Source organism: Heterocephalus glaber, unplaced genomic scaffold (genome assembly GCF_053883595.1).
Source record: "Heterocephalus glaber isolate CG9 unplaced genomic scaffold, H.glaber_assembly_v1.0 deba00001755, whole genome shotgun sequence".
Taxonomy (NCBI): domain Eukaryota; kingdom Metazoa; phylum Chordata; class Mammalia; order Rodentia; family Bathyergidae; genus Heterocephalus; species Heterocephalus glaber.
Genome location: NW_028258453.1, coordinates 2940640 through 2964630, shown reverse-complemented (window position 1 = coordinate 2964630; position 23991 = coordinate 2940640). Strand labels below are relative to the sequence as shown.

Genomic DNA, 23991 nt, shown 5'->3' with positions numbered 1-23991 from the left:
AAGTTATACTACAAAGTTACAGTGAATTTAAAAAGCACAACATGGCATTGCCAAAAAAAAAAAAAAAAGAAGACTCAAAGATCAATACAACAGAACAAAAGATGCAAAATCAACTCCAAATACACCTCATTTTAGACAAATGGTCCAAACACCTTCGCTAGAAGAATGATACCCTCCTTGAGCACAGGGAAGGTGAGTTGCTTCCAGAGCACAAGAGGAGGCTTCCAGGCCACCGTACCAGCCCCGCCAGTACAGAGAAGGTGTGCCACTTCCAGGGCACAACAAGAGGAGGCTTCCAGGCCCCAGTACCACCCCTGCCAGCACAGAAAAGGTGAGTTGCACAGGTGCCAGGAACAACCCCGCCCCCGCCCCTGCCCCCTGTTAAAATGAGAAGACACGTAAACAAGTTTCAAAACCAGACTTCCAGATCACCTATAACAACACCAAGGGGAAACAAGATGGAACAATCTGATACTTAACCACCTGGACTCCATGAACTAGCAACAAAAGAGGATATGGAAAAAATGAAATCAGAAATAATTTCTCTCATAACAGCAGAGTTTGTGCCCATACTGCAAGACATGATTAATAAATCTAGAGAGGACACAGATAAAAAAATAGAGGAGCTGAGGAACATGATGGAATCCCAGCATAGGAAACAAATAGAATCCATAAAACAGATACAAACAGATTTCCAGGAGAGTAAAAACTCCACTGAAAGTCTATGCAGCAGAATGAGCTGATGTGAGGACAGAATTTCAGATATGGAATATAAGATTGCTATTTGTAACCAGGAAAAGAAAAATTTCTTTAAAATAGTAAGAGATCACGATCACGAGAAATCAATCCAGGAGCTGCTAGATGATGCAAAGAAGAATAGCATAAGATTGATCAGACTCAATGAGGAAACAGGAGAGAGTGCAAATGACCTAAAAAAAACTGTTCACAGAAGTTATGGCAGAAAACTTCCCAAGCAGGGGAAAAGAACTTGACATACAGATAAGAGATGCATATAGGAGTCCAAGTAGCCATGTTCAAAAAAAAAAAAATCTACACATAGGCATGTAATAGTTAAGATTCCAGAAACCCAACAAAAGAACAAAATTCTATAAGCAGTTAGAGAAAAGAAACAAATCATATACAAAGGAAAGCCCATCAGAATCACAGCAGACTTCTCAACACAAACCCACAAGACAAGAAGATCTTGGAGTGACATATTTCAAGCTCTAAAGGAAAACAGCCTCCAACCCAGATTGATATACCCTGCAAAACTGTCTTTCAAAATTGATGGAGAAATAACGATACTTTCATGAAAAAGAGCAACTTAGGAACTTTGTGAATACCAAACCAGCACTCCAAAAAATTTTAGACAATATCCTAGGAAAAGACAATGAGGATCACAACCCCAGGAAGCCCAGCAGAATGAATCCGTTGGGCACGACAAGAAATTAAAACATAGGGGGAGAATTCAACAAACAGAAAAAGTCATGACAATGATAAGTCAATATGTATGAGTTATACCCATCAATATTAATGGTCTCAATTCACCAATCAAAAGAAATGGACTGGCAGAATGGGTCAAGAAGCAAGATCCAACAATATGCTGAATACGAGAAGCATATTTAATTCAAAAAGAAACTCGTAGACTGAAAGTTAAAGGGTAGAAAACAATACTCCATGTGACAGGAACTCCCAAACAAAGCAGGAGTAGCTATTCTCTTTGCAGATCAAGTGGATTTCAAATGAAAACCTGAAACACTCTGGTCCCAAGAATTTCAGATAAGGGTTACTCAATTTGTATGCACAAATCTATTGTGAACATGTGTTTTCATTTCTCTTAAGTAAAAACTTAAGAACAGAATTGTTGGTTCTTAACAGTAATACAAGAAATTTCTATATTGTTTTCCAAAATGGTTTTATCATTTTACATTCACATTAACAGTATTAGAAAGTTCTAACTGGTTCACACTTAAGCTGATATTTGTTCTTTTAAAACTTTTAACTTCATCTCCCTAATGAGTGTATAATTCAACTTTGTTATTGTACTGATTAGTATTTTTCTGATTCTAGTGTTGCACACCTTTCCTTGTGCTGGACTGGCTATTTATCATATTCTTGTGTCTACTTCTTAATTGGGTTGTCTATTAATGAGCTGAAAGAGTTCTTTATATATTCTGGTCACAGGTTATATGCATTATAAATTGGGTCTGTTTAAGAACTACTTTTCATTTTCTTAATGATGTCATTTAAAGTTCTGAATTTTGAATTTTGAATTTCATTTATCATTTTTTTTCCTTTGCTAAAAACACTATCTTTCCTCTGCTCTTGAATTGAGTTTATGTTCTATAAAATGTTAATGTTAAATAGTCTTTCAAAACTCAGTGGACCATATACGTGTGGTTCTATTCCTAGATTTTCTATTTTATTCCAATGATCTATATGTCTTTCCTTATACCAACACTGCCTTGATAACTGTAGCTTTAGAGGAAGTCTTAAAATTAGATACTAAATGTCTTCCAACACTGATTTTTTTCTTTTTCTTTTTACTTTTCTAGGTCCTTCATACTCCTACATAACTTTTAAATTTCAATATCCAATTCTTCATTTATAGCAAGTATAGATGGACCTGAATTTTTATATATACCTTGTGTTTTCTAATGCTGCTAAATTCAAATAGAAGTTTTAGGGGCTCCTAGAGATTTCTTAGTATTTTCTCTGTAGATGATCATTTCATCTACGTATAAAGATTTTACTTCTACCTTGCCAATCCTATCCTAATTGTGTCATTTTATTACCAGACTATTTTGGTTTAGGCCAATGTTTCAAAGTTTAATGGACAGATGAAGAATTGGCATATCTGCTCTGTTCCCCACCTTAAGGAGAAAGCACTGTATCTTCTCCATTCATATAAGGCATTTTTGGTGGAAGTATGGAGTAAATGTCTTATCTGTTGAGAAGGTTCTGCTCTATTTCCAGTCTGATAGCTTTTACCATGAACAGCTGTAGAATTTAGTCCAATACTTTTTCTCCACCTACTGACAGGATCATATGGCTTTCTCCTTTCCTCTGTTAAAATAATGACATTTGGGGATGGATCTTCCAATGGTGAACCAACACTACCATCCCTATAATAAAACCACTTTCTACATACTGCTAGATATGACTTCTAATTGTTTTGTTAAACAAATTTTTATCTATGTTCATACATTTTTCTTCTATTATCTTTATCCAGTTTTAGTATTGGCGCAAGGTTGATTTCCTAAAATGAGAGAAGTGTTCCTTCTTTTTTCTGCTTTAAATGTTTGATATAATTCATCAGTTAAAATGTATATGAGTCTGTTGTTGTCATATAGGTAGGTTTTCAAGCTAAGAATATACTTTCCTTAATAGGTGCTATTCAAATTTTATATTTCTGCCAGAGTCAGTTTCATTAATTTGTATTCCAAGGTACTTCTTAGAAGTTGTCAAACTTATTTCAAAAAAGATTTTCATAATATGCTTTCTACATCCTTTTAAATTTTGTAAAATCTGTGGTAGTGTCTTCTAGATCTTGATATAGTAATTTTAAAAATGTATAATTGATATTGTGTAATAGGAAGAAAAGGTGTGAAGGAGTAGGGGAAGTGGGTGGGGTAGGGGAAAGGAAAGAAGGGAAAAGAAAAAATATAAGCAAAGGAAAAAAATGGAAACAAAGTCTTTGCAAATAGGGAAGGCTGGAGGGGGTGAAAGGAGGGCAGGGGAAGGGGAAAAAAATAAGAACCAAGATACTCATGTAAAGGGACAAGATCCCAATGATGAATGTAACTGTATTTTATACCTAAAATGTACCAATAAACTTAATCGGAAAAAAAGAATGATACCCTCCTTAATAAATAATACTGGGCAAACCACCTCTCCACTGTATTAACTAATCTCCACTAGATTAAACCTAGACCCATATCTCTCACTATGCACTAAACTAAAATTGAAATGAATCAAAGGTCTAAATATTAAAACAGAAAAATTTAATCTGCTGGAAGATAGAATAGGTAAAACTCTTGAACATACAGGTTTAGGCAAAGACTATGAACAAAATCCCACTTTCACCGGAAATATTACAAAAAATCAACAACTTGGATCACATCATATTAAAAGATTTTGCACAGCAAAAGAAATTACCAACAGAGCAAAAAGAAATCCCACAGAATGGGAAAATATTTTTACCAGCTACTCCTCAGACAAAAGACTAATATCTAGAATATAAAGAACAAAAAAATATCAGACCCACAAATTTAAAGACCAAATCCAAAAATGAGCATCTGAAATTAATAGACATTTCTCAGATGAAAAAGTACAAACAACAAATAAATATTTGAAAAAATGTTCAATATCACCGGTCATTCAAGAAATGCAAATTAAAACAATACTGAGATTCCATTTCACTCCAGAAATAATGGCTATTATCAAGAAATTAACCAATAACAAATGCTGGTGGGGCTGTGGGGGAAAAGGAAGCCTTTTCCACTGTTAGTGGGAGTGTAAATTGGTACAACATGGAAATCAGCATAGAGATATTTCAAAAAACTAAAACTAGAGATTCTATATGACCCACCTATTCCCCTTCTAAGTATCCTCCCAAAAGAGTAAAAAGCATCATGCCACAGTAATATGTGCACACCCGTGTTCATAGCTGTACAATTCATAATAGCTAAATCTTATAAACAGCCCATGTGCCCATCAACAGATGAATGGATAAAAAAATGTAGTATTTATATACAATAGAGTACTCCTCTGCCATAAAAAGGGATAAACTTGAGACACTTTTAGGTAAATGAATGCCTCTCCAGACCAAATTTTAAGTGAAATAAATCAAACACACAAATTTAAATATTGCATTGTTTCTCTTGGGTGAGAAACCCAGAGTAAATAAGGAGCAAAATGGCAGATAGATATTGGGAAGTAGAAAGAACTTGTTCAAGTGGGAAAGGGAACAATAGAGTGGGGAGAGGGATGGAAAGGAGATTTTTAAAGAGAGAATGAAAGGAAAAATGGACACAAAGTTTTTTAAATAGGGAGGGGAAGAAGGATTTAAGGGAAAGGAAGGGAATGGGGAAAAAAATAATTAAGATATGTTATGTACACGTACAAATTCACCCCGATGAATGTGATCATTGTGTATGGCAAACATGGACTAACAAAAGAAAACAAAAGAAAATACAACAGCAAATAAAAAAGAAGAGTATAACAACCCAAGTACCCAATCTGTGCCTAAGGACCACACATATTAGTCCTGGAGGAAGACTCAGACACTGTTTGTTAGGTAATCTTGCACATCCATCAGAAAGATAAAAGTAAGAATAACATGAATTATATTAAACATATCATATTTCTGGCATTTTTTACCTGTTGCACAGCATTTTCAAATGAGCTTATTATTTGTTTGGCAAAACAGCTTTCTGCAGTCACCTCACAGTTCTCGACATTTGGGCTCAGAGAAGCTGAGTTATCTGTTTCATGCAACACAGCCAAAGGTGACAGAACTAGGATTCTTCCCAGGCCTAGTTCTTTTCCTTCCTCCCCCCCTGGACAAAGGATGAAGTCAATCAAGACTGCCTCAGCATTTTGAAAGATAGAAAACCATTTACCTCCTCAGTATTCCTCTAATAACTTCATTAGCAAGCAGTCCACTTTGAAGAATTTTCCAGTCTTCCAAAGCTTGCTACACTCCTAAGTATTCACACAATATTACGGCTATAGTCACTGTCTGTAGAGTGTTCACTCACACTGAGTTGGAGACACAAGGATGTCTTTCAAATGGCAACATTGCTCTAATCCCCTTGGGTCATAGCTGCTGAAACCCTCATGTCTTTAAATTAGCCTTTGAATCACTGTCCCCACAAATCTTTCTGAATTCAGAATGTATATATATATATTTAATTTTTGTACCTAGCATCCAAATTCAGAAAGGGTTGGGTCATTTCCTTCATCTAACTGCTGCTACCACATGAACCAGTTCAATGGAAATGTCATGTTCTGTATTACTTAGTTTCCCATGGCAAAATATCTCAGAAATCACACTTGCTCAAAATGCTCCTTTAGAAACAGCTGTGCAACCTGCAAACTGGATTCTCTGTGTCTGATCACCTCAGGACAGAAGTTACTCTCTGCCCTTTCCATCCATCTGATCCCTCCCCCAACCTCCAACCAAACAAAGCACTTGGAACATTTACTTTGCATGTCTTTGTTCCCACTTGTTCACCAGAGTTTTAACTAACCGTGAGTCCTGTCTTGGGATTTGGATTGCACACTTAGTCTTGATTTCAGCACATCTGGGCCTCATTGGATAATGAGAAAAACAAGAGTTCTTGTTTCTCAGGCACATTATGAGATAACAATACACATTAACCAAGGCTGTTAATGAAGGAAAAGTCTACCCACACTGATGAACAAATGATAGAGTATTGTTCTTCTCTGCTTAGACGTGAAGTCATTTTCTCCCTCCTATTTCTTCTTGGACTATCTCTCAGAAACCCTTCCTATAGATACTGATCGGTGAGTGTGTGGAAACCATAACAATCTGTGAAAGCTAGCTCCTCCGGGACAGTTTGCTTTCTATGGGTTTCTCAGACATCCAATTCAGAAACACTGAGAATATCTTTACTCCCATCTTTCAAAAACTAAGGCAGATAAAATAAAATCAGCTTTATCTGCTCTGTTGCATAAGATTCACCTCCCTCAACGCTGATATGAGAAGGAATGTTTAGAGGTTATAATAAGTTAGAAAAGACTAGTTATTGATGTAACATATTTTTTAAAAACCACAAAGTCCCACAAATCTTATCAATTAAAATCTAAAAAACATTTTTTATTTTACCACTTCTAACATTTTAAATATGCCATGTATGTCTTGATTTAGACATCAGAAAGATATGTTGAGAACTAATGACAGATTATCTGCAAAATCAAAGCCTAAGAAATGGTTTGGCCAAAAATATTTTTTTATATCCTTAAGCTTCAAGCTTGACCACCTTCAAGAAGAGTGAAAAATAATTCTCCAGTTCTAAAGTCCATGAAGCCACTGCTGTGGACGAGAGTCAGGAATTCACTCACTAGCAGTTGCCCTTGCTCTTTGCTCTGCTGTATGGGGTGAGGGCGACTTGCTGCCCACCCACAGGTGACTCCTTGTCGGTGACAGAGGTCAGAGGGTAGAGGATGAATGAGGCAGAGACTAAAGGAGATGGCAGATCAGACAGGGTAGGCCAGGTTATATTGTGTTCATCACATACACACATCTTGGTGGTTTAAAATAAGAAAGGTCCAGTCCCTGTTCACACTGCCAAACTTCTCATTTGCACCAAAGTCACATTCACTGAGGGATCCAAGCTGAGGGAGCACAGTCTGTTTGCAGTAAGGCACTTTGCCATTACCGTGGGGAAGAAAACTGTGCTGCTGCTGGCTGTAGTTATCCATGCCCTCCCTGGGAAGTGACAATGTCCACCATACTCACATTCTATCATCCAAATTACAGTCACGTAATCCCGCTACTGAGCAGCAAAGCATAAGCCTACTATGTGGCCATAATGGAAGAGCTGAATTTATCACAGTCCTAAAGATGACCACCATCAGAGATGGAAAAGGCAAGGTTGTTTAAGAGCCATGAGCCAGGTTACAGGCACTGAGGCTTTCAGGGAAGCATGTGAGATAGGTCTTGTGCCTATGGTATGATAATGCACCCATGACTTGTGCCCCTTGCATAGTCCAGTATCCCACTGAGCAATCAAAAGCTTGCTCTCTGTCCTATGCATGCTTCCACTGAAGTTGGGTGAAACCCTGATACTCAGTGCAGTTGCCTATGTCAGTATACAAAGCCTAAGCAGAGTCCAGAGAACAGGTGCAGAGTACAGTCAAGGATCACCCTGGGATGCCTTCCTGAGAAGGGCACAACCCACAGTCACTCTGGAAGGAGGTGCACAATTTGTTCAAGGGAAGAAGAGAGCACAGAATGTTCCAAATGAGCCAAACAAAGCACAAAATGCAAAACAGGAAAAGGAGAGCCCCTAATCTGGGAGAAGCTCTGAGCAGAACAGAGACGTTCTTCTAGGGCACAGACTGGGTGAGCACGTGGATCTGGGTTACTCAGCAAAGGAGCCAGGCTTTGTGCAGAAGAGACAAGAGGCTGTGAGGGAAGACGTCATATGGCGTAGCTGCTGCTTGTGAAGGTTCCCTGACAGCAGAATAATCTGGAGGTGGGCAAGAAAGAACTTGAAGGATACTTTACTCCCCGAGAGATGGTTACAATGATCCTTGTAACATTTTGGCAGGTTTGAAGTTAACTATAAAATGCCAGAACTCATCAGATCTGCAGCATTTTAAGCCCTGGTTTTACATATTTGATGTAATTTGAGTGTTCATTCTTAGGACAGAGTTCGCAAGCTACCCTGCAAGCTTGCAGCGTCTTGTTGGACTCCAGGGAGAGGAGTTACTAATGAGCAGGACCCTTCAGCAGAGGGCTCCGGAAGTAGTAACTACTCAGCAAAACTCTTGTATCAGGGAGATGAATAAGTCATTGCCCCGGAATGCTGAGCTCACTGTCTAACAGACATGTGGGTGATCTTTCTGAGCAGAAAAGCGTGGATTTCCCTGGGCCTGTTCTTATCTCTTTGAACCTGAAAATCAGCCTTGACCCAAACACAAAGTACCTGCTTTTAACTCCACCAACTACCAGATCTCTGCCAGAGCCAAAAATCTTCCACACATCCTTGCAAGAACTTAATTGCCTGCTTATTGCTACTACTGTGATTAATGAAGCCAAACCAGGTCTCAGCATTGCCTCATGAAAGGAGTGGGCTGCAGTGTCTTAGAACACAGGAGCCAGGAACTCTGAACCTCCTCCCGGCCAAGCATTAACAGATTTCCCTATCTCCATACACAGTGTCTCTCAGGGTCTATACCTTCACCTGCCAAGACAGGGCTTCCCTCCGTTCCTGCCTGTCCTCCCCTTCCCCTCCAAGCCAGCCCAGCTCAGCTGATCAGCCCAGCACCAGGCGCCTGGAAGACCAGCTGCTGGAGGTCACTGAGGAGTCAGGCCTTTCCGGCTAAGATGCAGTGGGGAAGCTGGGCTGGGACTCATTCAGATTCAGTTTATACTCTGCTTCCTTCTGATTTTATGGCACTTTTACTTTCATGGCCCTGAAAAGGCATCTCTGTCAAAATATAGACCACAGCATTAGGCCTGTGGAGGAGGCACTTTACTATGCCCTCCCCTGTGAGAGCATAAACAGGGAGGGTGTGACATAACTCCTATTTATCTGTTGGCCACTAGCTCCCACTGCAATGCAGAAAAGATCTTGCTGCTCCCACTAGGAAAGCTTTCTCTTCCCAAGGACTGTAATTAGCTAAATGGTCTCAAACACTACCATGAAAACAGCTGGGTGTGTTTCCAGGTGATGGTTCAAAGCTTTGCTTGTAGGGATCTTTGCCTTTCTCAATGTTAATTGCACTCTGAGAAAAGCAGGAAAAACATCCAGTACATTAAAAAAACTGGGGGTTCACGCAGGAAGCAACCTGTAGCAGGAGCACACACTGGGTGGAAGGGAGAGATGGGGGGGTTGGCAGTTCCTAACATGTAGTCATTTCCCCCAAAACTGAGTGGTATGGATGCTGGGGAAAGTGAGATAGCCCCAAGCTGACCTCAGATGTGCAAGGTGAGATCCACCTTAAAACCTTGGGAGAATAAAATGTGATGGTCCACCCTTCCCTATAAGCAAGTTAAAGAATATTTATTTTTCAAAATGACATTAACTTTGTATATTGGCTGAATTAAAATAGCTTTTGTCTAGACATTTTGATGGCAAACTTATTCATAAATTAATTAAAATTGAACTCTCCATTTTCTGGTAGGAGCAGTGTTTCTTCTTTGCCCTGAGCATCTGCTTGGTCAGTCTCTGGTGTACTCAGCATTACACTGGACCCTGGGCATAGTTGTCAGAGTAATAAGTAGACAACTGATGGCTGGATCGGAGCACCAACAAGAGGAAGAGGTCCTGTGGTGGAAACTGAAGCAGGAGGATGTCCTTAGCTGCAGGAAGAAAGCTGATCTCTATGATGAGACTTCCATCGGGAAAATATTTAGAGTACCCTTCAGTCCCAGAGCCTCCAAGAATGAGGTTGGATAAATAATAAGAAAGGAGCAGAATGGGCTAAGACTGGACTAAACTACAAACTGGGCACACAGGTTAGGAGACAGGGTACATGGTCTAGAGGGGATAAAGTCGCAGAAATACACATACCAAAATGGAATACTAATTAGCCTAAAAAGTGGAGAATCCTGTCATTTGTCTCAACATGGATGGACTAAAAGATGTTGTTCTAAGTGAAATAAGCGAGGCACAGAAACAGAGGTGTGGTCACTCATATGAGGAGCCTGGCAAAGTTGAGCTCATAGAAAGAGAAGAGTGTTGAGTACCAAAGGCTGAGGAGGAAGGGTATTAGAGAACGTTGTTGATCAAGGGGTATAAACTTTGATAAGTAGAATAGATTTTGAAACCTATTACATATCAAGGTGACTACAGTCAATAATAATGTATTTTATATTTCAAAATAACTAAAGGAATGAATTTCAAATGTCCTTAACTTTTTTTTTTTTCTTTTTTGGTACCAGGGAATGAACGCAGGTCCTTGCTCTTGCAAGGCAGGGAGTGGCACCACTGAGCTAAATCCCCGGCCCTCAAATGTCTTACCATAAAAAATGGCAGGCATAGGAAGTAAAGGTTATGTTAGCTTGATTTAATCACATCACATGGGAACATATCAAACTTACCTTGCACCCCATAGATGTATACAAATTGGATTTATCAATCATAAATAATATTAGTGATATTGTTAATGGACAGGTAGGAAGGAGAAGAAAAACTGGACATTCTCATGGAGGCCCTGGGTCATGGGGCAGGAGGGTGACTTTGTCCAGCCATCCCAACAGTGGGAACTGACGCAGCTCCAGAACTCCTTGTCTCACTGAAGAACAGCCAGGTGCTACAGGACCACCAAGATCAGGGAGAAGGACTCTAGTGGGAAAGGAGAGGTTGTCTCACAAGAAGTGAGGACCCAGGAGAGTGAACAGGGTTGACACAGACCAGAGCCCTAACCATTATTCTAGCATTAAATCTCTCCTCTCCCAGCACCACACAAGAACAACAGGGACAACCACTGCCACCATGATAATACAGATCACTATATGTCCATCACTCGCCTACACTGCTTACATCTCTGAACTCTTTTACACATACTCCTTGAATAAGATGCTATTACTGCCCCATTTTTGAAAAAGGAAACTGAGACACAGAAAGAAAAAAGAACTCCTCTTATAGGTCGCACACTTGGTAGCTGACAGAGCTGAGATTTAAACTCAAGAATTCCGACTTTAGGGCCTGGGAATTTCGCTCAGTGTTTTCAATGCCTGCTGCGCAAGTGCAAGGACCCAAGTTTGATCCCAGGTACCAAAAAAAAAAAAAAAAAGAATTCTGACTTTAGAGCCAAATTCACATGCTATACTGCCTCTCAGATAATTGTTGCAAGAATTTGAAAATACAAGTAAGTGAGAATTTTTAGTGGATCTTAAAGTTTTAGTTTCAGGAGTATTCTGAAAGTCAGGCCAGGTCCAAGGGTGAAGCATCAGTCAATGATGCTTAGCCTAAGATTTCTATAATTGTTTTAATGAACTAAGAAGTAAACTAATGACAGGGATCTACTGTAAAGCACCAGAGTTTAAAGTAGGAATGGAGATGTGTTTTGGTGCATTCTCTGTGTGAATCTAGAAACGTGTTCACTCCAAGCCAAAGCCACATTGGGTGGTATCAGACCTGTGCTGTTTATCTGACAAGAAAGGCCATTAAGGTTTATGTGGGTTCTGCAGACTCAGACCTGGATAGAAACACCAGAGGAGCAGAATCAGGGTCAGGACCAGCTGAAGATAGAGATTCATTGCTATGGAAAGGTGAACCCAAGAACCACACAAGCAGAGCTCTTCCCTGCAGAAAGAAGGGAAGGGAGGGCTGGGAAGAGCAGAGCATATCCAGCAGGTCAGAGTAGTTTTCTCTCAGAGATCTGCTATACTTGGGATCTCTTTGCCTCCCCTGGTCATTGGGGAATTGGGAGCATGAGCCTGGCAGATATCCTGTGGAAAGGAAGACACACACTTCAGGGCCCTGGGCAGAACCATACTTTTCTCTTAAGATCTCTTTGCTTCTGCACCCTGGACTCTGCTTTTTGAACATCTTAGGGCCTGAAGAATAAGATTCAACACTCACATGCATTGGACTTTGTATTAATGACGTTTCTGTTGCTGGACTAAGATATTTGACATCCACTGCTTAAGGGAGGACAGGTCTATTGTGGCTCACATTTCAGAGGATTCGGTTCATGACTGGTTAACTCCAAGGCAAAAATAGCATAACATAGGACGATGGTGGAGGAAAGCTCAATCCATCTCAGTCAAGAATTACAGAGGAAGGGGAGCAGCTGGGAACAAGAATACAACCCCCAGGTCATGTTCCCAGTGACCCATCTCCAGCCAAGCCCCACTTCTTCAAAGCACAAGGACTCATCAATGGATGAATCCACTGATGAGTACAGCCTCTCTCTCCGTGATCCAATCACCTTCCAAAATACATGTGACTTTCGGGGGAGATTTTAGAACCAAACCATAATAGACCTGCTCATGATTCTGGTGATTTTCAAATCTGTTTCTGCTATGAACTCCTTTCGATCTCACCTGCTGGATAGGTGCACCCCTTCTGCGGCTTCCACCACCCTCTTCTAAGTCTCTGTCTCCTCACAGTAACCTGACTTCCCCTGGACAACACATGTGCCCTGGGCCCTCCCACACTTCATTTGTGCTTCTGCTCAGTGTTGCCTCTTCAGACATGCCTTCCCTGCAAAGCTCTCACAAGAACCCCTGCCTCTCAGTCATCTGTGCCCCGCTCCCATGATTCATCTTGTTTTATGAACTTAGCAAACACTGTCATATGGCACACTAATTTTTTGAGTATATGTTTCTGCTTTCTGTGTAAGACTGTGGTAGGCTGAGGAAAGCCTCCTCCTGAGATACTCATACTCTAATCCTCAGCACCTGCAAATGTGCTTCCTAATGGGGAAGAGGAGATTTCCCAGATGTGGTTCAACTAAGGATCTAGAGATGTAGGGATGACCTGGCATCACCGAAGTGGAGTGACAGACACAAACCTCATTGTAAGAGAGAGGCAGGGATTATTCAGTAGGAAGTGTTGAAACAATGGAAAGCAAGTGACAAAATTCCATGATGCCAAGGAATGGAGGTGACCTCAAAAATCTGGAACCGCAAATGCTCGGATCCTCTAGACCAGTGATGGTGCACCTATGGCACATGTGCTGCAGGGGGCTGTTTTTAATCATTGAAAGCTCTGAAAGGTTCACCATCCCTGCTCTAGACCCTCCAGAAGGAGCTAGTCCTGATCACACCTTGATTTGGGTCTGTAAGGCCCATTTCAGACTTCTGTAAAATAATGATATTATATTACTTAAATTTGTGGTAATGTTTTATATCATCAACTGGAAGCTAATGCAGGGTCATAGTATTTTTTTTTAGTTGGTATATGCTTGCGATATATAATAATTACATTTATTTTCATGAATAAGTACATATATACATACCATATCTTGATCATTTTTGATCCCCTTCTACCCAACCCTCCACTTTCCTCCCTCACCAGATCCCTATCTCCTTCTCCAAAAAGTTTACTTCCCTGATTCCTATCATCTTTCCCTTATTTTACTCTTTAGTTATTTATATTGTGGATTTCTCATATAAGACCAGCCATGCAAAATTTATCCCGTGTCTAGTTTATTTCACTTAATATGGTCTCAAGATCCATATTCCTACAAATAACTATACTCCACTGGACATATACACCCATTATACATCCATTTTCCTTACCCATTCATCTGTCAATGGCCATCTAGTCTCACTCCATAATTTAGCTATTGCAAATTGCACTGCCATACATATGGGTGTGAATGTGTCACTGTAATATGTCTTTAACTCTGAGAAATTTTTTTTCCACCATTGTATTCCTAGCACCTAATTTTTTTTGTCCTTTGGCCTCACTAACCTTCTGAAACTTTAAAAATCTTTTTTATAATTAACTTTATTGGTACATTTTAGGTATACATTATGTTCACATTCATCACTGGGAATTTATACCTGAACATGATATATCTTAGTTCTTGTTTTTCCCCATTCCCTTTCCCTCACTTCCACCCCTCCACCCCTCCCTATTTACAAAAGCTTTGTTTCCAGTTTTCCTTCTCTTCCCATGTTTTTTTCTTTCCCTTCTTTTCTTTCTCCTCCCCCCTACTTTCCCTTCCCCTTTGAACCTTTGCTTCCTATTTCACATTATCTGTTATACATTTTGGTCCTCTTTTACACTTTCAGTTTCTCACAGCAGAGAGACAATTCAGTATTTACCCATGTGTGTACTATTTATTTCACTTAAGAGTGTGGCCTCAATGTGCATCCATTTAGCTATAAATGTCTCTAGTTTATCATTCTTTATGGCTGAGTAGTACTCTGTTTTATTTAAAAAAAAAAAAAACATATTTATCCAGTCACCAGTTGTTGGGCATTTCGGTTGTTTCCAAGATTTAGCTATTACAAACTGTGCCACTATAGACATGACTTAGCACCTAATCTTATCTTATGCCTGGCACAGAGCAGAAAATAAATGCATACTGAATGGATGAATGAATGAATGAACGAACGAACAAATGAATGAATTTCTCACCTCCAATGTAAAACCAGAATTTTGAGGACAAGATCCAGGCCAGATCTAGCTTTGCTGTCTATTCACATCCTGGCACTTTATACAAATTCACCATTAAGAAAAAATACTAATTGACGCGGTGAGAGGGTTGAAAGAGTAGTTCCAACTGCAGTCAGACTTCAATTTACTAAACAACTGCTGTGCACCACACACCTCAGTCAACATTGAGCACACAAGTCCAACAAGACTTGGACCAAGCTGCATCCAGTTGTTCATGGCTCAGCCAGGGATAGATGGATTGAAACCAGCATGCCAAACTGCAAAAGCCTTAACTGAGCACCTACTGTTTAAGACGAACTATGCTGCATCTTAATGGAGCTCTTAAAGGTCTGGTCTTCACAGACAGGCAAATCTGAGTTCAAATTTCAGTATTGTATAGTTATTTCACCTTCTTTAGCCTAGTTTTCTCACTGCAAATTGGAGGAAACAGTACCTCCTCCAAAGGATTGACAAGGGAACTAAGTGAACTACAGAACACAAACTGGGATTGTTAACTTCCTGTATTAACTTGGTTGTGCCATGGTGCCCAGGTACTCAGTCAAACACTCTGGATGTGTCTATGAGTGTGCTTTTGGATGAATTAATATTTAAATAAGTAGACTTGGAGTTACACAGACTGACCTTCATTGTGAGAATGGACCTCACTCAATCAGGTGAAAACCAAAGGAAACAAAAGGATGACCTAGCCCAAGCTAGAAGGAATCCTTCAGCCTGTTAGACTTCAACTGTGATATTGGATCTTCCTAGTCTTCAGACTTTCAGCCTATCTGCAGACTTGGGACCTGCCAGGCTGTGTCATCACATGTGACACACAAACTTTACTGACTTCCTTTCTCTGGAGATTCCTGATTAATACAAACACATTACAGAATAATGTCTAGCTATACTGGATGCACTTTTGCATTGTATTTATTTAATGCCCGCCACAATTTAGGTGTGGTGATTTTCATTATACAAAGTAAATTGAGGATGAGGGAGATAAAACATCTTACCTTCCACCCCATTGTTAATAAATGCCAGAGGCATAATTCATGCTCAGCAGTACTGGCCATGAAAGCCTGGACTTTCAACCATGACCCCTTCTCTGCTTGAAAGGCTGGCTATGCTGCATATTCGAAGAAGTGCAGATTCTCATAAAGGATACAAACTAAGGGTCAACATTTACTGAAATTCCAAAGTTCTTAATATCTTCCCAGCACATACAGATGCAAAATTAATAAACAATACTCTAACTCACTGGATTTCATTAGACTACCTAGGCTCTTTGGAACTACTAAAATGAGCTCCAGGAAGATTTTATATATCAAAGAGCAGAGGCTCTAAGCAGCAATCTCCTCTTTTACCCTTGCATTTTAATTCACTGCATGACCCATTTGCATCTTAACTGCCATCTCGCACCTACTAACTACACTCACTAAACTTCCTCTGATCATCTCTTAAATATACAGATTCACTGTGTGCAGGTCCTGGGTCTCGCTCCACCCTTAGTAAGCATGCATAAGCAAACATCCATGTCTTGTTTTCAAAAAGGAACTTCTGATGAATAATTCACAGTTAGAATATCTACAAATTGTTGTTAACATTGCTGCAGGCCAAACTAAAGTTTGGAAATAATCAAACATTTCTGAATGCAATTAATTTGGCCTCCAGTGAAGATGGAATAACTGAGACCAGATTTATCTTTCCACCCGGAACAACAAAAATATAGACAAGAATGACAAGATATTGGACTTCTAGAAAGGAAGACCAGAGATCTTTGAAGAATGGAAAATACACTGAACGGCCCCAAATTGTCCCAGCATATTTTCTAGACAGAGTTTCTGAGCCACAGTGCAGGGTAGGGAAATCTAATTCCTCTCTGCACTGAGGGTACTGCACTAAGAGTCTAGGGAGCCCACAGTAGATAGGCTTTGCCAAGAGCCCACAGTAGAAAGACTTTGCAAAGTGGAGTAATAGAAAGGAAAGAGCTATGCAGGGACAGAACCCTGGAGGTCTTCAGGTAGTCACTATAGAGTAGTCATCATTTAGCAAAGGCTTGTGAGAAAACTACTTAAGGACTGGAAAAAGAATGACTCTAAACAAGTGCTGTGCTTTAGAGGAGGATGCAGAAAGTTAATGTTCCTATCTGCAACCTGAAAAACTTCAAGAACATTGGATCCCTTTTGCATCAGCAAAGGGGAATGATTAATTCTAGACTAGGGGTGGCAAATCTGACACACATGGCACAGTTAGACACGCAGAACCCTCTCTGCTGGCTCTCCAGCCAAGTTGCTCCAGCAGCTGAACATACGGTATTCAAGTTTAATTGCAGTGTTGGCACTTTGCAATAAATAAGTGGGTTTTGGGTTACAGTTTGGGCACTGGATCTCTAAAAGTTTCACCACCACTGTCCCAGACCAAGCATTGCTATGATCTTCTCTCACAAATCTTAAAAACAACCCCTAATTACATTTAAACAGGAGTAAGTTGTGGCAATCTATTGCACAGTAGGATAATTACAATTAATAATAACAAGGTACTGGGTGTGGTGATGCATGCATGTAATCCCAGAATTCTAGGAAACTGAGGCAAGAGGATGCACTTGGGCAACTTAGGGACTTAGCAAGAACTTTTCTCCCTAAAATACTTTTAAATATTAACATGGTGCATATTTCAAAACAGCTAAAAGAATATCTTGTATGCTTCACCACAAGGAAATGATAAATATTTGACATGACAGACATACTAATTGTCCTGATTTGATCACTATCAGATATATATATATCAAAGCATATATATATAAATTTGTACAATTATTATGTTCCAGTTACAATTTTTTAAAAAGCAAGGCCAAAAATAAACAAGTCATTTCAAATTATCACCCCAAGAAATCTCAGTCACAGCTATATAAATATGACAGGAAAATATCCAAAATCCAAAAAACTAAAATTCATGACTGCATCAAACCAAAAATTATCTGGCATATGAAAAAATAGAAAGAAACCCAAGCTATATGAGAGAAATTATTTGAAACCAGCCAATAACTGACACAGGTGTTAGAATTAACAAACAAGAACATTTAGTTATTTTTAGTGTATACCAAATGTTGAAAGAGTTAAAAAGAGACATGGAGGTTTTTTTAAAAACACAAAAATCAAACTAGAAAAGAAAAAAAAATCTATCAAGTTTTAGATGAAATGTATTCAGAGTAGTATTAACAGCAGATTAGACATTACAGAAGAAAAGATCAGTAAACTTGGAAGGTGGTACACTAGAACCTATTCAAAATGAAACATAAACAGGGAAATTTTTAATGTAAAGAACAATCAGTAAACTGTGGGATAATTTCAAGAGGACTAACACATGTGTAATTGGAGCAACCAAAGGAAGAGGGGAGAGAACATCTGTCTGGAGAAATAATAGAATCTGTCCAAATTTGATGGAAACAGTAAACTTAACAAATCACAGAACCTCAATGAACCACAATCAGGAGAAATATGAAGAACACTACACCAAGACAAATCATTGTCATGTTACTCTAAATCAGTAATAAAGATAAAATGCTAAAAGCAAACTGAATCAGTTATTGTGCAGAGTGGAATAAAGACTTTTCTGTAAAGGCAGTAGGTGTCCAGTTCAGAACAATGAAAATGAAAAGACAGTAAAATAACATCTTTTATGTACTGAAAGAAAAGTAAGCTGTGCATTTAGAATTTTACACCCATCAAAAAATATTCTTTGAGAATTAAAGGAAAATAAAGACTTTTCCAGGCATCCAACATTAGAAATCTATCACCAGTGATAATTGGTGAAAAATCATTGTGAAAAATGTTAAAGGAAGCCCATTGGGTGAAGAAAAAGGACAGTAAGTACATCAAGGAATGAAGATCATCAGAAATTGTAACAAAATGGGAAAATATGTAAGAGATTTTTAAAAATTATTTAAATGTCATTAAAAGAAAATCATTTAAACAAAAATATTACTGTAGAATGGGGTTTATAATAACTATAAAAGTAAAATGTAAGACAATAACATAAAATAAACGTATAATTAATCAGACATATACTGTCTTAAACTCCTCGATACAATGCATGAAGTATGACATCAGTTGAGGCAGACTGTGATAAGTTAAAGATATGCCATCAAACAGCCACAAAACAACTCCCTATCTCTCTCAATCCAAAGAAGGAGATGAAAGAGAATCACACAAAATTCAATCAATGCAAAATGAAGGCAGAAAAAGAGATAAAAGTGAATGTGCCCATTTGTGGTAAACAGAAAACAAATAGGAAAATGACACACATAAAGCTTAATTATGGCAACAATGACATGAAATTTAAATGGTTTAAATATCTGAATTAAAAAACAGACTTGTCAGATTGGATAAGTCAGCAATACTCAGGTAGATACTGCCTTCACAAAATGTACTTTAAATATAAAGATGCAATAAGTAAAACTTTAAAACACAAGAAAACAAATACCAAAATGGTACTAATCTAAAGAATGTTATAGAGGCTACATTAACACCAGACCAAAAATTTGTAGAGAAAATAATACCACTAAGAACAAAAATTATCATTATATAATGATAATGAGGTAAATTTATCAAGACAACATAAAAATCCTAGGCATTTATGCAGCTGATAGTTTCAAAATTCACAAAACAATAACTTATAGAACTGTAAGGAAAAATAGGTAAATTTACAAATACAGTGAAAGATTTCAATGTTTTCCTCTTAATAACTGATAAAATAATTAGATAATCAGAAAAGATATAGAATACTTAAATTCTTTAATTAACAGTTACATAACACACCATTAAAAGCCAAGCAGAATGTACAGTATTTACAAAAATAAGAGGAAAACTTGCCTAGGTAGAACATATTCCATATTCTGGGCCATAAAAACAAGTCACAAACTTAAGAGGATTCAAGTCACACAAATGAAGTTATATGACTACAATAAAATTTGATTAGATATCAGTTGCAGAAAGAGGACTGGGAAACAAACCTCTAAATAATTCAAAGTTCAAAGAAACTGTCTAATGGGGCCGGGGATTTAGCTCAGTGATTTCGCTGCCTGCTGCGCAACCGCAAGGACCTGAGTTTGATCCCCGGTACCAAAAAAAAAAAAAAAGAAAAGAAACTGTCTAAAGAGAAATTAGAAAGCATTTTGTTGAATTAACAAATATGTGAAAAGGCATAAAAACAGAGCAGGAACAAATTCATAGCACCTGAAGAAGTGCTGAATGAAGTTAGAGTCCTCAAGAGCCATTCAATTTCCCCCAAAACCCATCCTCTGGCGATCAGGAGTTTAGCACCAGGGACTTCTGAAATCCAAACCATAAGAAGTTCCCTTTGATGACCTGGCTTTCCATCTTTTGGTTGTAATAAACTTTAACCATGAACACAATTACATCTGTGCCTGGTGAGTTCTCCTAACAGATCACCAAATCTGGGGTTGGAAGTCTGGATCCATGGGAATGAAGGCTTTTAGGATTCCTGAAATGATAAATTGATAAATTGGACTTCATCAAAATTGAAAACTTTTCAAAGTTTACTGTGAACATACAAAAGTCCAGCCTGAGACAGAAAAAAAAAATCTACAAAGCTTATAGCTGGAAAAATAATATTCTTATCTAGTACATATGAAGAACTTTCAAATCCAATAATAGGCAAAAATGTTGATGAATAAGAGATTTGAATAAACAGTTTACCAAGTATATACAGATAGCAAATAAGTGCATGAAATGAAGCCACACATTATTAATAACTTATGTACAGAATGTAAATATTTACCAAATGAAATATCACTACACTATATTATGTATAGTGAAAAAAAAAAAAAAACTTGTTCCCACCAAGTACTGAATAGCATGCAGAAGAACTGAACTCTCCTGCACTGTTGGTGGGAATGCAAAATAGAGCAACCACTTTGGGAAATGTTAGTTTTCCTTAAAAGTTAATAACTATACCTACCATACAATCTATCCATTTCACTAATATATATAGCCAAAATTGAATAAAAGCATAGGCCCACCCAAATAATGTTTGTGGCAGACATTTTTGCAAGAGCCAAAAACTTGAAGCAACTCAAATGCCCATCAACAGGTGAACAAAGAACCAAATTCATACCTCCATGCAGTACAACACTGCTCAGAAATAAAGTCCAATACAATACACTGTGACTACTTGGTATAACATGCATTTATCTCAAAAATAATTATGCTGAGTGAATGACAAAAAAAGAGTAACTATTACATGCTCAATTTAGATAAAGTGTAGGAAATGAAAATGGAGGCAAAAGAACAGAAAGCAGATCTGTGGTTATGTGAGGCAAAGGCAAAAGGTGCATGAGGAAGAGATTACAGGAGAGGTAAGAGAAAACTGTTAAGGTGATTATCTCCACTGGTATTATTACATAGGTGAAGATATGTATTCAAAATTGCACATTTTCTGAGCAATATATTGTTCATTAATTATACCTCCATAAAACTTTTTTCTTTTTGTATTACTGAGGATTCATGAGAGACTTAGCTGGAAGAATGAATGATTAAAGTCATGAAGGGGCTGGCAAGGCAAAAGCATGTAGGCCCTGAACATAATTTACTGAAAACAGCAATATGTTTAGACTAGTGAAGCATGTTGTATCTAGCCATTGTCCTTCCCTTCTCCCCCTTAAACTGTTTAGTCTTGACACAGCTCCTTACCCTTGAGTGCTCTGGCCTTCTTGATGTTCAAACCAAGTTTTGTCTCTAAGTAATCCTTTCATGCTTGCACCACCACAGTCACAAATCATGACAGGGATTGAGCTTGGAGCCTTAGCACTGAGCTCCATCTCCAGCCCTTCTTAAACTACATTTTTGTTTTGTTATAGTCTAGCTAACTGTCTAAGTAGCCCAGGCTGGTCAGGAACTTGAGCTCCTCCTGCCTCAGGCTCCCAGAGAGCTGAGATTACAACTATCCATCACCATGCCTGGCCCATAAAACCATGTTTTAGAAACACAAATACATACACAATTAATTACTGTTACTATATTAATAAATTAATATTATTAAAATAATTAATGTTAATGAAATTACAGCAATGTTCATTGCAGATAGTAAAATCTCATAATAGGATACAAGTATAATTAATTGGATCCCTCATTCACTGTGTCTCTTTAGAGACATCAAATTTGAAATTTGGGCTCTTCCTTAAATACAAGGATCTTGCTAAATAAACTTCCTAAACAGCCTCAAACCCCACCCACATATGTGGCTTGTGGTAGAATCTCTCATACTCAGGTCTGCTGGCCCGCATCCCTTTTCTTTTCTTCAAACTCCTCTCAAGGGTATGTTCAAAAGATTTAAGTTTATTGAATTTCTTCTTCATTATTGTTCTTTGTGAGACACCAGAAATAATTCATTCTATACTGACTTTCATGAAAAGTTTGAAGTATAAAGAACAAAAAATAGTAAATAAATAAAAACAACAAAAAAATACAAGGTACCAATGAAGATGATGTGTTGAGTATCAGGCTTCAATAGGCAATGTTTGATACAGTCACTGATGCCCTGGATGACATTCTGAAGTGATGAATAACTCACTTGTCTGCCAAATGTTAAATCACAGACAGGTTAGCAAAGCACAGTGGGGTGAAGGGGTATCAGGATGATCTATGTGCCAATGAGCATAAAGGAAAAGCCAGTAGTGGGAAGGACATAATAGAAAAATAATGAGATTGATTTACCTTGCCTTTTCAAGGAGATTCTCACAGCAATACTATTGCTAACATTTTCTGCAATAACATTGTACTTGTTTTCCTTCAGAAATGCATCCAAAATCTGAAATGAAAAATCTGTCAAGCATGTACCATGGAGTGTGATCTGCTAGGGAATGGAAGAGCTGGCTTATTGAGAGGGACATGAAATATCTGGAGTCCTGAAGCTTAATTTTTGCTACAGGTTGTCTTCTCTTAAAAGGAACTTAGAAAGAAAATTAGTAAAAATTGGCACTAAGATTCTAGAAAAATGACAATTTTCATGAACATCCAATTTAATAGAAAGTGAAGTGTTTTCAGTTACTGCAGTAAACATTTTCAAAGCTTGTTTTATTAACCTTGTAAAGATAGTTCTTCATTTTCTCTCTGTGCTTTTCTCTAGTTTCTATCTTTTTGCTGAAGGACATTTTTCTCTAACAAGTTGAATTCAGATAGGAGAGACCCATCGCTACCACCACCACCAAGCTTTCTGGAATGTGCTCCCCTTGTACTGAGATAGAGAGACCAAGAGCTGAGGAGTTCCTTTGCATCTAAAATAAAAGGCCTCAGTCAATCATCATGAGCCTTTGTATTGACTGTTCATGTGAAATGACTGGCAAAGCAAGTTTCCATTGTGTCTCTTTGTATGCCTTCACAACTAACCTCTGGGTTAGAACCACTTAGACTCATACATAAGTGTCTTAAAATGCAATATTAACTATGTATAATTAGAATCTAGAAGCAATCTAAATGCCTATCAAGAAGGAAATAGTTGGATATGTTACAGTACATCCATACAATGGGCTACAAGGCAACTATTAAACTAATGACTCAATTTATATGTACTGACTTGCACTGTTGTCTATAACATATGGTTTAGTAAGAAACCAAAACTGCTCACCAAACGCTCATAGGTACTTTGAAATGTCTTTATGAATTTATTTTAAAACTACCAAATAGTTTCTCTAGTGTGAAAAACTGAAAGTCTAAATAAGGATGAAAATGATTAAAATGAATAATTGATAATTTGAAATAGGAAAAGGTCCAAAGGTGTAGGGGTGGTAGGAGGAGAAGGGGAAAGGAAAGAAGGGAAAGGAAAAATTATGAGAAAGAAAAAAAATGTAAACAAAGTCTATGTAAATAGGGAAGGGTAGAGGGGGTGAAGGGCGCACAGGTAATGGGGAAAAAATAAGAACTAAGATACATTATGTTCAGGTACAAACACTCCATGATAAATGTAAATGCATTGTATACCTAAAATGTACCAATAAATAAATAAATAAATATATATATATATATATATATATATATATATATATATAAACTACTGGAAAGAAATAACTACATTGGGATGGGAAAGAATGGGTGCAGGAGAATCCTATCTTACCTACTTTGTGAAATCTAGAAGTGTCTTTTTTTAATTTTTTTCCACTTAG

General features: G+C 38.0%; 1 long non-coding RNA gene across 3 annotated transcripts in view; it reads right to left on the bottom strand.

The window, feature by feature from the left end:
- Positions 1–386: 386 nt before the first annotated feature.
- LOC101708188 (uncharacterized) overlaps positions 387–23991 on the bottom strand; it is a 392264-nt gene continuing 368659 nt past the window's right edge. For all 3 annotated transcript variants that reach the window (XR_015447370.1, XR_015447371.1, XR_015447372.1), the window contains 2 exons: positions 22547–22640; positions 387–20315 (listed from right to left, as the gene is read on the bottom strand). This is a non-coding gene — a long non-coding RNA (uncharacterized LOC101708188). The remainder of the gene's footprint in view (positions 20316–22546; positions 22641–23991) is intronic.